Consider the following 20,930-nt stretch of genomic DNA (forward strand, 5'->3'; position numbering starts at 1 on the left):
ACGGTTCGAGCAAGCTACATTTTGAAATTACCGTACTTTCTGGACTATAAGCCACTACTTTTTTTCTGGTTTTGAACCCTGCGGCTTATACAGCGATGCAGCTCCAGTATAGATTTATACAGGCTAACGACCACCAGGGGGCGCTCTAACAGGAAGAGCAAAAGTGAGACAGACAGGAGAAGAGGTGATGAAGAGGAGGAGTTTGAATCTGAACTTTGAACAGTCAGTTTGCGTGTCATGCACAAACACTCATCATGGAAAACACACCAAGAAATGCAAATGATGCAGCTTTCAGTTTAAAGCCATCAATGTGTCTGTAAAGAAGGAAATAGAACTGCAGCACCGAAGTGCCACTGAGCAACAACGGAGGAGAGGCGTAGAAGGAGTGTGACAGAGCCTTTGAGGAGTTCAACTGAAGAACACTGAAGAAGACGACTGCAGTGGTTTAATGAGCAGAAGAAGAGGAGACACAGACTGTTCTGGGTTTATGAACCAGCCTGTTCCTGACGTTGACTGACGTTACACACACTGTTGGGACAAAAGCAGTGAAGGGATGGAAATAACTATTTAAATCATCCTGTCTGTTTACCATCTGTCTGTGGAAATATTTCATGTCACAAAGTGGACACCTTCGGCTTATAGTCAGGTGTGACTTATAGCCTGAAAGTACGGTAGCCAATTCAAAAGTCCAACACCCCTTTCTTCGACTTCCCCCTGAAGCCACACCTTTATTGTATTGATAGCACTTGCAGAGGGGGGAGGAACAAATGGCAGTTGAATTTGATAGACATATCTCCATTCAATCATTTTCAATGGGCCAGTTAAAATGATTGGATGGTGTCCTGTTCGTTCCACAGGTGATGATTTTTTTTTTTTTTTGTGTTAGAGCATTTAATTAATGGATGCAATCGGGTGTGAAGGGGATTTTAAGCAATATAGTAAAAAATGCTCCAGGAAAACATCTCCTACCGTACCTTTAATTCAACTCCACAGGTCCATCTTCAACCCTATTTCACCAGAAAGGCCCTTTTGAGTGCTGGCCCTTTAAATGCACATGAACCACTTCAAGGTCGTGCAGCTCAAGCAAAACTCCCCCTGTGTGTGTTTGTGACAGTCGGTGAGTCAGCTAACCATAAACTGAGCAATGTGAAACTTGGACAAGTTAGCAGGAAATATAACTGTGTCCATACAAGACACCTGCACACTATGAAAGCAGACTGCACACACACAAACATATATACCAGCACGAGGCTGGAGGACACTGAATTCTTAGAAGGTTACATATATGGGTAAAAAATATAGAATTTATATTGTGAATATAAATATTAAATTAAGGAATATAATGCAAAAGACCCTTTTGGGCAATAAATCAAAGCTTTCATTATTATTATTATTATTATTATTATTAATAAGAGTGATTCAAACGTCTATATACTCTCACTCCTGTTTTTTTCTGATCCTACCGTGTCATTCAGAGTTTCAAACTGACAGATTACCAGCAAAGACAGATGAAGCAAACAATAAGGAAGGAGCTCTTACTAACACTTTGGAGCTCTGTTGTTCCTATGGCAACAGCAGAGGGCTTATTACCAGCATGGCCTCTCCTCTTCTTTTCTTGTAGTACACCATCGTATAAGAACATGGTGACAAAAAAAGTAGGATAAAAGCAACATTATCCTACTTTCATCCCATTATCCCTCAGCATCTGGTAAATAAACTGGTCCCACTGGGTTTGAACACACCCCTTCTAAAGTGGGATTCTTGACTTTCTGACAGACGGGCCTCAGTATGTGCAGGTGAGGAACGACACATCAGCCCACACACTGCTCTGCACTGGTTCTCCCCCAGGGGTGCGTCTTGAGCCCGCTACTATATAATTGAATGACGCATGACTCCTGTGCAAAATTTGGCACCAATCACATTATTAAGTATGCAGAGGACACTACAGTGGTGGGCACTCATCCAGGATGACGATGAGAGGAGTACAGAGAGGAGGTGAAACTCTCACAGACTGGTGCGGTAACAACAACTTGCTCCTGAATGTCGAAAAAACCAAGGAATTGGTTATCGACTTAAGGAAGAAGAGGGCCCACACATACTCTGGTCCACATCAGCAACTCTGTGCTGGAGTCTGTGCACCACATGGGGTTCATGTGACGAATAATCTGACCTGGTCACTGCACATCTCCTGCCTGGTGAAGAAGGCTCACCAGCATCTACACTTTCTGAGGAGGCTGAACAGGGCCCAGCTCCACCCAGCAGTACTCACCACCTTCTACAGAGGTACAGTCCAGAGAGTGATGACCAGCAGCATCTGTGTGTGGTATGAGAGCAGCAGTGGTGCTGACCGAAGAGCTCCGAGGAGAGTGGAGACATCTACTGAGGACTACAGGGGTCACACTGACACCTACTGAGGACTACAGGGGTCACACTGACACCTACTGAGGACTACAGGGGTCACATTTACACCTACTGAGGACTACAGGGGTCACATTTACACCTACTGAGGACTACAGGGGTCACACTGACACCTACTGAGGACTACAGGGGTCACACTGACACCTACAGAGGACTACAGGGGTCACACTGACACCTACTGAGGACTACAGGGGTCACATTTACACCTACTGAGGACTACAGGGGTCACACTGACACCTACTGAGGACTACAGGGGTCACACTGACACCTACTGAGGACTACAGGGGTCACACTGACACCTACTGAGGACTATAGGGGTCACACTGACACCTACTGAGGACTACAGGGGTCACATTTACACCTATGGAGGACTATAGGGGTCACACTGACACCTACTGAGGACTTTATGGGTCCACTGAACCCTACTGAGACTACAGGGGTCACACTGACACCTACTGAGGACTACAGGGGTCACATTTACACCTATGAGGACTATAGGGTCACACTGACACCTATGAGACTACAGGGGTCACATTTACACCTACTGAGGACTACAGGGGTCACACTGGACACCTACTGAGACTACAGGGGTCACATTTACACCTACTGAGGACTACCGTGGTCACATTTACACCTACTGAGGACTATAGGGGTCACACTGACACCTACTGAGGACTACAGGGGTCACATTTACACCTACGAGGACTACAGGGGTCCACACTGACACCATACTGAGGACTATAGGGGTCACACTGACACCTACAGAGGACTACAGGGGTCACCTGACCTACTGAGGACTACAGGGGTCACACTGACACCTACAGAGGACTACAGGGGTCACACTGACACCTATGAGGACTACGTGGGTCACACTGACACCTACTGAGGACTATAGGGGTCACCGTTACACCTACCTGGAGACTACAGGGGTCACATTTACACCTACTGAGACTACAGGGGTCACACTGACACTACTGAGGACTACAGGGGTCACCTGACACCTACAGAGGACTACAGGGGTCACACTGACACCTACTGAGGACTATAGGGGTCACACTGACACCTACTGAGGACTACAGGGGTCACATTTACACCTACTGAGGACTACAGGGGTCACACTGACACCTACTGAGGACTACAGGGGTCACACTGACAACCTACTGAGGACTACAGGGGTCACACTTGACACCTACTGAGGACTATAGGGGTCACACTGACACCTACTGAGGACTACAGGGTCACATTTACACCTATGGAGGACTATAGGGTCACACTGACACCTACTGAGGACTTTAGGGGTCACACTGTACACCTACTGAGGACTACAGGGGTCACACTGACACCTACTGAGGACTACAGGGGTCACAGTTACACCTACTGAGGACTACGATGGGTCACACTGACACCTACTGAGGACTACAGGGGTCACATTTACACCTACTGAGGACTACAGGGGTCACACTGACACCTACTGAGGACTACAGGGGTCACATTTACACCTACTGAGGACTACAGGGGTCACATTTACACCTACTGAGGACTATAGGGTCACACTGACACCTACTGAGGACTACAGGGGTCACATTTACACCTACTGAGGACTACAGGGGTCACACTGACACCTACTGAGGACTATAGGGGTCACACTGACACCTACAGAGGACTACAGGGTCACACTGACACCTACTGAGGACTACAGGGGTCACACTGACACCTACTGAGGACTACAGGGGTCACACTGACACCTACTGAGGACTACAGGGGTCACACTGACACCTACTGAGGACTATAGGGGTCACATTTACACCTACTGAGAGACTACAGGGTCACATTTACACCTACTGAGGACTACAGGGGTCCACCTGACACCTACTGAGGACTACAGGTGTCACACTGACACCTACTGAGGACTACAGGGGTCACATTTACACCTACTGAGGGACTACAGGGGTCACACTGACACCTACTGAGGACTACAGGGGTCACATTTACACCTACTGAGGACTACAGGGGTCACATTTACACCTACTGAGGACTATAGGGGTCACACTGACACCTACTGAGGACTACAGGGGTCACATTTACACCTACTGAGGACTACAGGGGTCACACTGACACCTACTGAGGACTATAGGGGTCACACTGACACCTACAGAGGACTACAGGGGTCACACTGACACCTACTGAGGACTACAGGGGTCACACTGACACCTACAGAGGACTACAGGGGTCACACTGACACCTACTGAGGACTACAGGGGTCACACTGACACCTACTGAGGACTATAGGGGTCACATTACACCTACTTAGGACTCAGGGGTCACATTTACACCTACTGAGGACTACAGGGGTCACACTGACACCTACTGAGGACTACAGGGTCACACTGACACCTACAGAGGACTACAGGGGTCACACTGACACCTACAGAGGACTACAGGGGTCACACTTGACACCTACTGAGGACTATAGGGGTCACATGACACCTACTGAGGACTACAGGGGTCACTTTTACACCTACTGAGGACTACAGGGTCACACTGACACCTACTGAGGACTACAGGGGTCACACTGACACCTACTGAGGACTACAGGGGTCACACTGACACCTACTGAGGACTATAGGGTCACACTGACACCTACTGAGGACTACAGGGGTCACATTTACACCTATGGAGGACTATAGGGGTCACACTGACACCTACTGAGGACTTTAGGGGTCACACTGACACCTACTGAGGACTACAGGGGTCACACTGACACCTACTGAGGACTACAGGGGTCACATTTACACCTACTGAGGACTATAGGGGTCACACTGACACCTACTGAGGACTACAGGGGTCACATTTACACCTACTGAGGACTACAGGGGTCACACTGACACCTACTGAGGACTACAGGGGTCACATTTACACCTACTGAGGACTACAGGGGTCACATTTACACCTACTGAGGACTATAGGGGTCACACTGACACCTACTGAGGACTACAGGGGTCACATTTACACCTACTGAGGACTACAGGGGTCACACTGACACCTACTGAGGACTATAGGGGTCACACTGACACCTACTGAGGACTATAGGGGTCACACTGACACCTACTGAGGACTACAGGGGTCACATTTACACCTACTGAGGACTATAGGGGTCACACTGACACCTACTGAGGACTATAGGGTCACACTGACACCTACTGAGGACTAAAGGGTCACACTGACACCTACTGAGGACTACAGGGGTCACATTTACACCTACTGAGGACTATAGGGGTCACACTGACACCTACTGAGGACTACAGGGGTCACATTACACCTACTGAGGACTACAGGGGTCACACTGACACCTACTGAGGACTACAGGGGTCACATTTACACCTACTGAGGACTACAGGGTCACATTTACACCTACTGAGGACTATAGGGGTCACACTGACACCTACTGAGGACTACAGGGGTCACATTTACACCTACTGAGGACTACAGGGGTCACACTGACACCTACTGAAGACTACAGGGGTCACATTACACCTACTGAGGACTATAGGGGTCACACTGACACCTACTGAGGACTACAGGGTCACATTTACACCTACTGAGGACTATAGGGGTCACACTGAAACCTACTGAGGACTACAGGGGTCACACTGACACCTACTGAGGACTACAGGGGTCACACTGACACCTACTGAGGACTACAGGGGTCACACTGACACCTACTGAGGACTACAGGGGTCACATTTACACCTACTGAGGACTACAGGGGTCACACTGACACCTACTGAGGACTACAGGGGTCACATTTACACCTACTGAGGACTATAGGGGTCACACTGACACCTACTGAGGACTACAGGGGTCACATTTACACCTACTGAGGACTACAGGGGTCACACTGACACCTACTGAGGACTACAGGGGTCACACTGACACCTACTGAGGACTATAGGGGTCACACTGACACCTACTGAGGACTACAGGGTCACATTTACACCTACTGAGGACTACAGGGGTCACACTGACACCTACTGAGGACTACAGGGGTCACATTTACACCTACTGAGGACTACAGGGGTCACACTGACACCTACTGAGGACTACAGGGGTCACACTGACACCTACTGAGGACTATAGGGGTCACACTGACACCTACTGAGGACTACAGGGGTCACATTTACACCTACTGAGGACTACAGGGGTCACACTGACACCTACTGAGGACTACAGGGGTCACACTGACACCTACTGAGGACTACAGGGGTCACATTTACACCTGCTGAGGACTATAGGGGTCACACTAACACCTACTGAGGACTACAGGGGTCACACTGACACCTACTGAGGACTACAGGGGTCACATTTACACCTACTGAGGACTACAGGGGTCACACTGACACCTACTGAGGACTACAGGGGTCACACTGACACCTACTGAGGACTACAGGGGTCACATTTACACCTACTGAGGACTACAGGGGTCACACTGACACCTACTGAGGACTACAGGGGTCACACTGACACCTACTGAGGACTACAGGGGTCACACTGACACCTACTGAGGACTACAGGGGTCACATTTACACCTGCTGAGGCTATAGGGGTCACACTGACACCTACTGAGGACTACAGGGGTCACACTGACACCTACTGAGGACTATAGGGGTCACACTGACACCTACTGAGGACTACATGGGTCACAGCTGACACCTACTGAGGACTACAGGGGTCACACTGACACCTACTGAGGACTACAGGGGTCACATTTACACCTGCTGAGGACTATAAGGTGTCACACTGACACCTACTGAGGACTACAGGGGTCACACTGACACCTACTGAGGACTATAGGGGTCACACTGACACCTACTGAGGACTACAGGGGTCACATTTACACCTACTGAGGACTACAGGGGTCACACTGACCACCTACTGAGGACTACAGGGGTCACACTGACACCGTACTGAGGACTATGGGTCACCACTGACACCTACTGAGACTACAGGGGTCACACTGACACCTACTGAGGACTATAGGGGTCACACTGACACCTACTGAGGACTATAGGGGTCACACTGACACCTACTGAGGACTATAGGGGTCACACTGACACCTACTGAGGACTACAGGGGTCCACTGACACCTACTGAGGACTACAGGGGTCACATTTACACCTACTGAGGACTACAGGGGTCACACTGACACCTACTGAGGACTACAGGGGTCACACTGACACCTACTGAGGACTACAGGGGTCACACTGACACCTACTGAGGACTACAGGGGTCACATTTACACCTACTGAGGACTATAGGGGTCACATTTACACCTGCTGAGGACTATAGGGGTCACACTGACACCTACTGAGGACTACAGGGGTCACACTGACACCTACTGAGGACTATAGGGGTCACACTGACACCTACTGAGGACTACAGGGGTCACACTGACACCTACTGAGGACTATAGGGGTCACACTGACACCTACTGAGGCTGAGGACTACAGGGGTCACACTGACACCTACTGAAGACTACAGGGGTCATATTTACACCTACTGAGGACTATAGGGGTCACACTGACACCTACTGAGGACTACAGGGGTCACATTTACACCTACTGAGGACTACAGGGGTCACACTGACACCTACTGAGGACTACAGGGTCACACTGACACCTACTGAGGACTACAGGGGTCACATTTACACCTACTGAGGACTATAGGGGTCACATTTACACCTGCTGAGGACTATAGGGGTCACACTGACACCTACTGAGGACTACAGGGGTCACACTGACACCTACTGAGGACTATAGGGGTCACACTGACACCTACTGAGGACTACAGGGGTCACACTGACACCTACTGAGGACTATAGGGGTCACACTGACACCTACTGAGGACTATAGGGGTCACACTGACACCTACTGAGGACTACAGGGGTCACACTGACACCTACTGAAGACTACAGGGGTCACATTTACACCTACTGAGGACTATAGGGGTCACACTGACACCTACTGAGGACTACAGGGGTCACATTTACACCTACTGAGGACTACAGGGGTCACACTGACACCTACTGAGGACTACAGGGGTCACATTTACACCTACTGAGGACTATAGGGGTCACATTTACACCTACTGAGGACTATAGGGGTCACACTGACACCTACTGAGGACTACAGGGGTCACATTTACACCTACTGAGGACTACAGGGGTCACACTGACACCTACTGAGGACTACAGGGGTCACATTTACACCTACTGAGGACTATAGGGGTCACACTGACACCTACTGAGACTACAGGGGTCACATTTACACCTACTGAGGACTACAGGGGTCACACTGACACCTACTGAGGACTACAGGGGTCACACTGACACCTACTGAGGACTACAGGGGTCACATTTACACCTACTGAGGACTATAGGGGTCACACTGACACCTACTGAGGACTACAGGGTCACACTGACACCTACTGAGGACTACAGGGGTCACATTTACACCTACTGAGGACTACAGGGGTCACACTGACACCTACTGAGGACTACAGGGGTCACACTGACACCTACTGAGGACTACAGGGGTCACACTGACACCTATTGAGGACTACAGGGGTCACACTGACACCTACTGAGGACTATAGGGGTCACACTGACACCTACTGAGGACTACAGGGGTCACATTTACACCTACTGAGGACTATAGGGGTCACACTGACACCTACTGAGGACTATAGGGGTCACACTGACACCTACTGAGGACTACAGGGGTCACACTGACACCTACTGAGGACTATAGGGGTCACACTGACACCTACTGAGGACTATAGGGGTCACACTGACACCTACTGAGGACTACAGGGGTCACACTGACACCTACTGAGGACTACAGGGGTCACATTTACACCTACTGAGGACTACAGGGGTCACACTGACACCTACTGAGGACTACAGGGGTCACACTGACACCTACTGAGGACTACAGGGGTCACACTGACACCTACTGAGGACTACAGGGGTCACATTTACACCTACTGAGGACTATAGGGGTCACATTTACACCTGCTGAGGACTATAGGGGTCACACTGACACCTACTGAGGACTACAGGGGTCACACTGACACCTACTGAGGACTATAGGGGTCACACTGACACCTACTGAGGACTACAGGGGTCACACTGACACCTACTGAGGACTATAGGGGTCACACTGACACCTACTGAGGACTACAGGGGTCACACTGACACCTACTGAAGACTACAGGGGTCACATTTACACCTACTGAGGACTATAGGGTCACACTGACACCTACTGAGGACTACAGGGGTCCATTTACACCTACTGAGGACTACAGGGGTCACACTGACACCTACTGAGGACTACAGGGGTCACATTTACACCTACTGAGGACTATAGGGGTCACATTTACACCTACTGAGGACTATAGGGGTCACACTGACACCTACTGAGGACTACAGGGGTCACATTTACACCTACTGAGGACTACAGGGGTCACACTGACACCTACTGAGGACTACAGGGGTCACATTTACACCTACTGAGGACTATAGGGGTCACACTGACACCTACTGAGGACTACAGGGTCACATTTACACCTACTGAGGACTACAGGGGTCACACTGACACCTACTGAGGACTACAGGGGTCACACTGACACCTACTGAGGACTACAGGGTCACATTTACACCTACTGAGGACTATAGGGGTCACACTGACACCTACTGAGGACTACAGGGGTCACACTGACACCTACTGAGGACTACAGGGGTCACATTTACACCTACTGAGGACTACAGGGGTCACACTGACACCTACTGAGGACTACAGGGGTCACACTGACACCTACTGAGGACTACAGGGGTCACACTGACACCTACTGAGGACTACAGGGGTCACACTGACACCTACTGAGGACTACAGGGGTCACATTTACACCTACTGAGGACTACAGGGGTCACACTGACACCTACTGAGGACTACAGGGGTCACACTGACACCTACTGAGGACTACAGGGGTCACATTTACACCTACTGAGGACTACAGGGGTCACACTGACACCTACTGAGGACTATAGGGGTCACACTGACACCTACTGAGGACTATAGGGGTCACATTTACACCTACTGAGGACTATAGGGGTCACACTGACACCTACTGAGGACTACAGGGGTCACATTTACACCTACTGAGGACTACAGGGGTCACACTGACACCTACTGAGGACTACAGGGGTCACACTGACACCTACTGAGGACTATAGGGGTCACACTGACACCTACTGAGGACTATAGGGGTCACATTTACACCTACTGAGGACTATAGGGGTCACACTGACACCTACTGAGGACTACAGGGGTCACACTGACACCTACTGAGGACTATAGGGGTCACATTTACACCTACTGAGGACCTGGACAAACTGCGCTGTCTGTCTAGAGCTATAAAATCCTGCTGGACTCCTGTCAGCCCTTCCACAGCCTGTTGTCCCTCTTGCCCTCAGGTTAAAGGTACCACAGGCTGAGGTCCAGGACTGAGCGCTTCTGTCACAGCTGAACTGCCATCAGACTGTTAAACACAGCTCTGTAATAAGGCAACGCAGTTCCTCCTCTCAGATTTAATCTTTTAGTGTAATTATGGTTTTATGTGCAATTATTTTAACATTTCTCTATTTATTACTGTTAGAAAAATGTAATATTAGACTATATTCTGTAAACACCAGGTGTCCAGAGCACGAGTCATGGATGGGTTATGATGACATATTTTGCAAGAACACCCAGACATATTCACTCAGGACATGTGTACCAGTTCTTTGCTATCTGCTTGTTTTGTTCCAGTTTGGGACCAGAGCGGCTGCTGCCCTTGAGGAGATCAGGCCATGGGGCAGGTGGAGGAAGAGTACAAATACAGTCACTGAACCCATGCATCACTGTGTTTTGAATACCTAAGCCAATGGTGAACTGGATCAACGTCATTATATTTGTCCACTTGGTCCAGTGGTTGTAATATTCATGTTCTTTCATAAGATCTTACACTTCCTGGTGTCAGTCAGTCATCTGCTGCATCTCACTGTATGGACTTGACTCCTTACAAGTAAAATCTTCTGATTCCAGAATCCAGTGACTCCGTCTTTTGTCTCAGAGTGTATCACAGAATTTTTCTGTTAATTACTTGTTATATTTATATTTATATTGTGGTTTTAATCTATTGCCCTTTTATGCTTTATGGTCTTATCTATTGTTCTGTAAGCTGTTGCTACATATTTTTGGCTGCTAAGGTGTTTTTATATTTCTTGTGTTTATGCAAAAAGTCCATGAAAGTTATTTTTGATCCGCACTGGATCCGTGTTGGTATTGTGTTGAATGACAATGAAGTGAATCTTGAATCTTGAGAAAAGTCGATGAAAACCAGAAAACATACCGATTTGCTGGTGCCGTCTAAGACCTCCTCTTCAACAGGCTCCATGCGAATATCCTGCAGAACCAGAGGATTGCATTACACTCACATGAACACTGATCTAATGCTCTAATGAAGTGTAATACAGGTGCATTTGTATAGGAAATCCCTTCAGCTAAATAGGGATATCTTGGCCTGTGTGTGATATTGAGAAATGATCAATAAATAAAAAAGGAAAAACAAAACAAACAAACATCTGTTTCCTTTAAAACACTTTAAAGGTTGTGTGTAAGATTAAGCAACAAGTAATTGAAGCAGAATATAATATTCGTGACTGTTTTGTATGTAATCATGTGAAAATAAGATCACTTTTAACATCCACTATGTTTCTGCAGTAGCTCTAGACACCATCTTCTTTTCATTCCATTTTGTCTCAGGTAGTATCCAACACAAAGATGCATTACTGTAATCTGTTGTTCTTACACCCTTCACTAAAAGCCCAGAGAAAACAAACAAGGGACTTGAGATTGCAGCCAGTGTAGGTGACTATGGGGAGGCTTTCAGTTGCTTGGCTTGGTGGATGCCATCGAGACCCCGTTTAAGTCCTAACTGAACCCACTTGATAAGCAGGTCAGTACTTCCGCCTCACAGACTGACGCTCAGTTGGACCAGAGTTCTCAGTTCCGTGTTGAGTTTACTTGTTCTCTCTGCACTATGTGGGGTTCATTCCGGGTCCTTCAGTTCCCCTCGCCGTTAAAAACAGGTACATAGGTTAATTCTGTGGAGTTGGCCTTCGATGGCAGCTCACTGTTCACAGTTTATGTGGGTTATGTGCGAACAATAATGCTATGTGCTGTATGTATTAGGATGGATAAAACACACAGACCAAATTTCATTACATGACAATGTAGCAAGTTAACCTTTAACCTTTACACCTGGAATAAAAAAGCATGATTAGAGGGAAAGTACATAACATTCAAACAGAACTCAAACTCTGCTTTCTCTCCACTTCGCAAATGATCGAGAGAGAACATTAGTCACATGAGCAATAGACAGGATGGGAGAGTGTGCAGTCTGCAATAAAAAATAGAGGAATTGTTATTTCCCAATGTTGGACACATTGGTTACATTCTAAAAACAAATAAACGCCAGCACACATTTGTAAAACATCATACAACAGAGATTGTCTGTTCAAGACGACAGGTTGAAAAGGGCGTGTGGGTTATGCTTTGCTCAGAGTTTGGTCTCTCAGACAGAACTCTACTGTAAGTGAGAAAAGCAGAAAAGGAGAGATCTGTGCAACACGACTCACTTCAATTTTATATTGTTCCGACCATGCATGCTGTGGAATACTGTCCCCGGCTGGTAGTATAAACATACGGCCCTAGAAATGTCCTTAACACAGAAAAATCGGACCAATGGCCCTGGAGCTGACCGGTCAAATTCAAAGCTTTGGGAAATGTATCCAGATGCCATTTATTCTCCCCCAGTTCTGTGTATTTATTCTGTTACAGAAATAGTCCATGTTTTGGTCATATTCCAATCAGATCTGTACAAAATTCAAATTCACACTTGATATCATTGATACTGATTTATTGGATCAATCCATTTCCTATCTCTTATAATGGGGAAATTTTTCAAAGTCGTACCAAATAAAGAATCTGATCTGGATTGAAATAATTTCAGTCCCTTGTGTTGACATCATCATACAGAAGCTGTATACCAAGTCTGAAGTCAATCAGAGCTGGAGTTTCAGAGAAAAAGATAATTAAAATTTTTTTCCCCATAAGAGCCCATGTTAAATTTTGCGTCAGTTCCAGATCCAGAAGAAGATCCTGATCAGCATGTGGACATTATGTTTGGGTCATCTCCCCATCAGGGCTGGACTGGAGACATTTACACTGGAGATCATTTAGATTTACTGAGTTATTGCATCCATCCACTTCCTATCTCTTATGATGGGGACATTTTTCAAAGTGGCACCAAATCCAGAATCAGATCCGGATCCAAATAATTTCACTAACTTTTGTTGACATCATCATAAAGAAGCTGTATACCAAGTTTGAAGTCAATCGGAATTGTAGTTTCAGAGAAGAAGACGATTTAAAGTTTTGTAACGGACGACAGACGACAACAGACGACGACAACAGATGATGACAGACGACGACAACAGACGACAACAACAGATGACGACAACAGACGATGACGACAGACGATGACAACAGACGACGACAACAGACGATGACAACAGATGACGACAACAGACGATGACGACAGACGATGACGACAGACGATGACAACAGACGACGACAACAGACGATGACAACAGATGACGACAACAGACGATGACGACAGACGATGACAACAGACGATGACAACAGACGACGACAACAGACGATGACAACAGATGACGACAACAGACGATGACAGACAACGACGGCAGATGACAACAGACGACAACAGACGACGACGACACACGACAGACGATGACAGACGACGATGCCGCCTGTCAGCCGGTAAGCGAAAAACAAAACAAGGATACATTAGAAAATTCGGGCACAGTGCAGGATCTCTGCAGGTAAATGCAGGTAAATAAACCTTACACTCACAAAGGGTCCAAGGTCACCATTAAGAGTTTAAAGCGGACCTGTACTGGTCATGCTTACGACACAAAGTGTGCTTTGTTTATTACTCATAAGGAAGAGAGGAGCAAATTCAGTAAAAAAAACATCATAAATGCATCACACTGAACCTTTTCATGAGTTACAGGCGGGGGCAGAACCTATAGAGAGCAGCCACTGCCGGCTGGAAATGACGTAGCATCACTGATTCCGGGTGAGTGAGTGTGAGTAAATAAGGAGCTGTCAGTGAGCAAGACTGAGTGGAAAGCATGTGTTTGTGCTTGTTGTTTGTGCAGCTGTAAGCTTTGCGCTCATTGTCCTTGGCCGATAATGTGCCATCTGACTGGTGTCTGCTGCACGGGGTCAGTGACCAGTCCATCACAGCCCAGGAAACTGGACAATACAGTACAGTAAGCACTACCGGTGCTGGAACAGCACATGAAGGAGGCACCATGTCGCTGACCATGCCTGAGTGACAGAGCAGTGACTTCGTACTGGCATGTCCTGGACAACGGGCTTTAACGGAACTTACCTGACGGAACCGTTACTATTATACGTGATCTGTTGAGATAACTAGCAATAAAAATTCACGACAGGTACCCTTTAAGTCTGTGTAGTGTTTAAGGAAACTGTTAACTTAAATGCAAGATGTAAATGTGTCAAGACAGGATTTCAAGCAGATGTGCTGAGCACACCTGTGGATCGTATGGCTTGTATTGTGTGTTCACATTAGGCTGGTGGAAGTGGATGGTGGATCCTTGCATCTGTGCCAATGTCATCATTCCTTCCTGACCTCTGAAAAGAAAAAAACCATTCCCTCTGCAGCAGAGGTTATCACAACTGAAGAAAATGAAAAGAAATGGAGGATTCACATTCCTGCAGCATCAAGAAACTTAATAGTTTTATGTGGTTGCATCAATGCGTTTATGAAGACATTTCAAAACAAATATCAGAGCAGGTTGTCGACAGACTCGGCTGAAACACCAACAAAACATCTACAGCTGGGTCATCATAAACACAGACAGTATAAGGAATAAGGAAAGAGGAGAGGAATCAAAAGTAACTTGTTGGTTTTTATGAGTTGGACAAGAGACTATGTGACCGTCCAGTATCTGAACTACTTTTAGGTTAGGGCGGGGCTACACACCAACAGGGACACACATTTGATTCTATAAGCTAAATCCAACCACAACTGTTAAAATGTTTTTGTTTTTAATTGAAATATGATTATATCACTCTGGAGGATAATGATTTGACCTCAGTGATGAGAATGGCATACGCAGGTGGAAATGCAAAAGCTTTACTAGATTGTTTATTTGGTAAATAATATACCTGGGGCACATCACATCAGTAATATCAGATTGAACTGTGGTATTGATCTTACACACTGAACCTTGAAACTGGTGCATATTACATTGGATGGAACATAAATCAACTCGTTGGTGATCACAGGCTTTCATTAGCTCAGCATATCAAGGAAGACGTTGCTCCACATGTAAAACCTGTGAGGTTTGTGAACAGCTGATATTTCCCATACGCATATGTGCATGTGTTTGTATGTGGGCAGGTGTTAATGGGTTGACTTCATTTTCTCATACAATCCACTCGCCATAATTTGTGGTTCATTTGAGAGAGGAGATGTAAAGACCATCTGGCTCCAATGGTGAGAAGAGAGAAACGGAGACGAAAACAGGGACGACTGTGGAGAAGACAATAGTAGGTCACAGGGCAGAGTGTGTTTAGTTCACCTTTTTTTCTAGACGGTCGATGAGCTTCTGCAGTCTGTTGACCTGGACTATCCACTGGCTGTCTTCATCATAAACACCTAAAGTACAAACAGAAGCAGACATGAGGAGGGATCACACACTGAAAGAAAAGAAATCCACTGGATTCCAAACATGTTTCTCCATGGACTGTTCCATGCTAACCACAATAATGACAGCATCCCAGCAGACGTTTCCAGGCTTCGTTTCATCTCATTTCACAGACAGCTCAATATGAACACAGAAAGACCCAACATCTACAGGGAACCAAAAGCATCTACTGATCGTACCATAGGGAAGTCTTATCTGGTGGCTCTGTCTCTCCAGGGTACATGAAGAGTCAGGTACTGTACTCTTTGGGGGGGGGGGGTTGTAACGGTGGCTTGCCGTTACCTTCTTGATTTATGTTTATTGTAGTTAATAGAAGAGGATAACTGATGATGTTTGGTATGTAATTAACACACAGGTGGTATTTTTAAAGCATTTACTGATAAAGTGTAAATTGTTTGATTGTGTGTCTCATTTGGGTCGTGACAGACAGACGGGTCACCGGTAGGATGCCGGGTCGGTCCACCAGTTCTCCTCTACACAAGACACACCCACCTGGTTTTACATTCAGCTGTGGCAGTAACTGCTACTGTACAGTAAGACTGTGGAACTGCAGGGTAATGTATTCACTGTGGTTAAACACAAACCTTCCCTCTGCCTGTCCTCTCCCTCCAAAGGTGTTCAGGGCAAAAAATTCCCAGGGGGCGCTGGCACCTTTTTGATAGTTCCAGATGGGAGTAACCAAGTGGGACACAGCAAGGGGGTAGGGCGTCTCAAAAATCACTTTTCTCCTCAGATCACAGTGTTATTTAAACCAGCTAACTTCCAACATGATAATAGCCCCCCCCCCCCCCCCCCCCCAAAAAAAAATTTCAGCAAAATCTGTCAACGTTTGACCACCCCCCCCACCACAAAGTATGAAGGGCCCATCAAAAAACATCCAAAAAAAAAAAACACCACAAAATGCTGTTTTTAAATGCATTCCCATGTTTAACGGATACTAAATGGATACTAAAGTGTCTGAAGTACAGACATCCATACTGCGTCACATGTGGTACCTGACTGAGTCTACTGTGGTACCTGAGTCTACTGTGGTACCTGACTGAGTCTACTGTGGTCCCTGACTGAGTCTACTGTGGTACCTGAGTCTACTGTGGTACCTGAGTCTACTGTGGTACCTGAGTCTACTGTGGTACCTGACTGAGTCTACTGTGGTCCCTGACTGAGTCTACTGTGGTACCTGAGTCTACTGTGGTACCTGAGTCTACTGTGGTACCTGACTGAGTCTACTGTGGTCCCTGACTGAGTCTACTGTGGTACCTGAGTCTACTGTGGTACCTGACTGAGTCTACTGTAGTACCTGACTGAGTCTACTGTGGTACCTGAGTCTACTGTGGTACCTGACTGAGTCTACTGTGGTACCTGAGTCTACTGTGGTACCTGACTGAGTCTACTGTAGTACCTGACTGAGTCTACTGTGGTACCTGAGTCTACTGTGGTACCTGACTGAGTCTACTGTGGTCCCTGACTGAGTCTACTGTGGTACCTGACTGAGTCTACTGTAGTACCTGACTGAGTCTACTGTGGTACCTGAGTCTACTGTGGTACCTGACTGAGTCTACTGTGGTACCTGAGTCTACTGTGGTACCTGACTGAGTCTACTGTAGTACCTGACTGAGTCTACTGTGGTACCTGAGTCTACTGTGGTACCTGACTGAGTCTACTGTGGTCCCTGACTGAGTCTACTGTGGTATCTGACTGAGTCTACTGTGGTCCCTGACTGAGTCTACTGTGGTACCTGACTGAGTCTACTGTAGTACCTGACTGAGTCTACTGTGGTACCTGAGTCTACTCTGGTACCTGACTGAGTCTACTGTGGTACCTGAGTCTACTGTGGTACCTGACTGAGTCTACTGTGGTCCCTGACTGAGTCTACTGTAGTACCTGACTGAGTCTACTGTGGTACCTGAGTCTACTGTGGTACCTGACTGAGTCTACTGTGGTCCCTGACTGAGTCTACTGTGGTCCCTGACTGAGTCTACTGTGGTACCTGAGTCTACTGTGGTACCTGACTGAGTCCACTGTGGTACCTGACTGAGTCTACTGTGGTACCTGAGTCTACTGTGGTCCCTGACTGAGTCCACTGTGGTACCTGACTGAGTCTACTGTGGTACCTGACTGAGTCTACTGTGGTACCTGACTGAGTCTACTGTGGTACCTGAGTCTACTGTGGTACCTGACTGAGTCTACTGTGGTCCCTGACTGAGTCTACTGTAGTACCTGACTGAGTCTACTGTGGTACCTGAGTCTACTGTGGTACCTGACTGAGTCTACTGTGGTCCCTGACTGAGTCTACTGTGGTACCTGAGTCTACTGTGGTACCTGACTGAGTCCACTGTGGTACCTGACTGAGTCTACTGTGGTACCTGAGTCTACTGTGGTCCCTGACTGAGTCCACTGTGGTACCTGACTGAGTCTACTGTGGTACCTGACTGAGTCTACTGTGGTACCTGACTGAGTCTACTGTGGTACCTGAGTCTACTGTGGTACCTGACTGAGTCTACTCTGGTACCTGACTGAGTCTACTGTGGTACCTGAGTCTACTGTGGTACCTGACTGAGTCTACTCTGGTACCTGACTGAGTCTACTGTGGTACCTGACTGAGTCCACTGTGGTACCTGACTGAGTCTACTGTGGTACCTGAGTCTACTGTGGTCCCTGACTGAGTCTACTGTGGTACCTGACTGAGTCCACTGTGGTACCTGACTGAGTCTACTGTGGTACCTGAGTCTACTGTGGTACCTGACTGAGTCTACTGTGGTACCTGAGTCTACTGTGGTGCCTGACTGAGTCTACTGTGGTACCTGAGTCTACTGTGGTACCTGACTGAGTCTACTGTGGTACCTGAGTCTACTGTGGTACCTGACTGAGTCTACTGTGGTACCTGAGTCTACTGTGGTACCTGACTGAGTCTACTGTGGTACCTGAGTCTACTGTGGTACCTGACTGAGTCTACTGAGGTACCTGACTGAGTCTACTGTGGTACCTGAGTCTACTGTGGTGCCTGACTGAGTCTACTGTGGTACCTGAGTCTACTGTGGTACCTGACTGAGTCTACTGTGGTACCTGACTGAGTCTACTGTGGTACCTGAGTCTACTGTGGTACCTGACTGAGTCTACTGTGGTACTAAGTCTGTTTGATACAGAAGGACCAATAGAAACCAAAGCAGACATGGAGCCCAAACCTGCAGGATTCACTAGAGGCATGGACAGCAGCCTGACCTGGAGGATCTGTGGGAGCCAGTCCAGTCCTGACCTGGAGGATCTGTGGGACCCAGTCCAGTCCTGACCTGGAGGATCTGTGGGACCCAGTCCAGTCCTGACCTGGAGGATCTGTGGGACCCAGTCCAGTCCTGACCTGGAGGATCTGTGGGAGCCAGTCTAGTCCTGACCTGGAGGATCTGTGGGAGCCAGTCCAGTCCTGACCTGGAGGATCTGTGGGACCCAGTCCAGTCCTGACCTGGAGGATCTGTGGGAGCCAGTCCAGTCCTGACCTGGAGGATCTGTGGGAGCCAGTCCAGTCCTGACCTGGAGGATCTGTGGGACCCAGTCCAGTCCTGACCTGGAGGATCTGTGGGACCCAGTCCAGTCCTGACCTGGAGGATCTGTGGGACCAGTCCAGTCCTGACCTGGAGGATCTGTGGGAGCCAGTCTAGTCCTGACCTGGAGGATCTGTGGGAGCCAGTCCAGTCCTGACCTGGAGGATCTGTGGGACCCAGTCCAGTCCTGACCTGGAGGATCTGTGGGAGCCAGTCCAGTCCTGACCTGGAGGATCTGTGGGACCCAGTCCAGTCCTGACCTGGAGGATCTGTGGGACCCAGTCCAGTCCTGACCTGGAGGATCTGTGGGACCCAGTCCAGTCCTGACCTGGAGGATCTGTGGGAGCCAGTCCAGTCCTGACCTGGAGGATCTGTGGGAGCCAGTCCAGTCCTGACCTGGAGGATCTGTGGGAGCCAGTCCAGTCCTGACCTGGAGGATCTGTGGGAGCCAGTCCAGTCCTGACCTGGAGGATCTGTGGGACACAGTCCAGTCCTGACCTGGAGGATCTGTGGGAGCCAGTCCAGTCCTGACCTGGAGGATCTGTGGGAGCCAGTCCAGTCCTGACCTGGAGGATCTGTGGGACCCAGTCCAGTCCTGACCTGGAGGATCTGTGGGACCCAGTCCAGTCCTGACCTGGAGGATCTGTGGGACCAGTCCAGTCCTGACCTGGAGGATCTGTGAGACCCAGTCCAGTCCTGACCTGGAGGATCTGTGGGAGCCAGTCTAGTCCTGACCTGGAGGATCTGTGGGAGCCAGTCCAGTCCTGACCTGGAGGATCTGTGGGACCCAGTCCAGTCCTGACCTGGAGGATCTGTGGGACCCAGTCCAGTCCTGACCTGGAGGATCTGTGGGAGCCAGTCCAGTCCTGACCTGGAGGATCTGTGGGAGCCAGTCCAGTCCTGACCTGGAGGATCTGTGGGAGCCAGTCTAGTCCTGACCTGGAGGATCTGTGGGAGCCAGTCCAGTCCTGACCTGGAGGATCTGTGGGAGCCAGTCCAGTCGTGACCTGGAGGATCTGTGGGAGCCAGTCTAGTCCTGACCTGGAGGATCTGTGGGA

At 48.3% G+C, this 20,930-nt stretch overlaps 1 pseudogene; it reads right to left on the bottom strand.

The window, feature by feature from the left end:
* Nucleotides 1-20,930, bottom strand: part of LOC115416372 (N-terminal EF-hand calcium-binding protein 1-like) — a 44,611-nt pseudogene that overhangs the window by 19,203 nt on the left and 4,478 nt on the right.

Source organism: Sphaeramia orbicularis, unplaced genomic scaffold (genome assembly GCF_902148855.1).
Source record: "Sphaeramia orbicularis unplaced genomic scaffold, fSphaOr1.1, whole genome shotgun sequence".
Classification (NCBI taxonomy): domain Eukaryota; kingdom Metazoa; phylum Chordata; class Actinopteri; order Kurtiformes; family Apogonidae; genus Sphaeramia; species Sphaeramia orbicularis.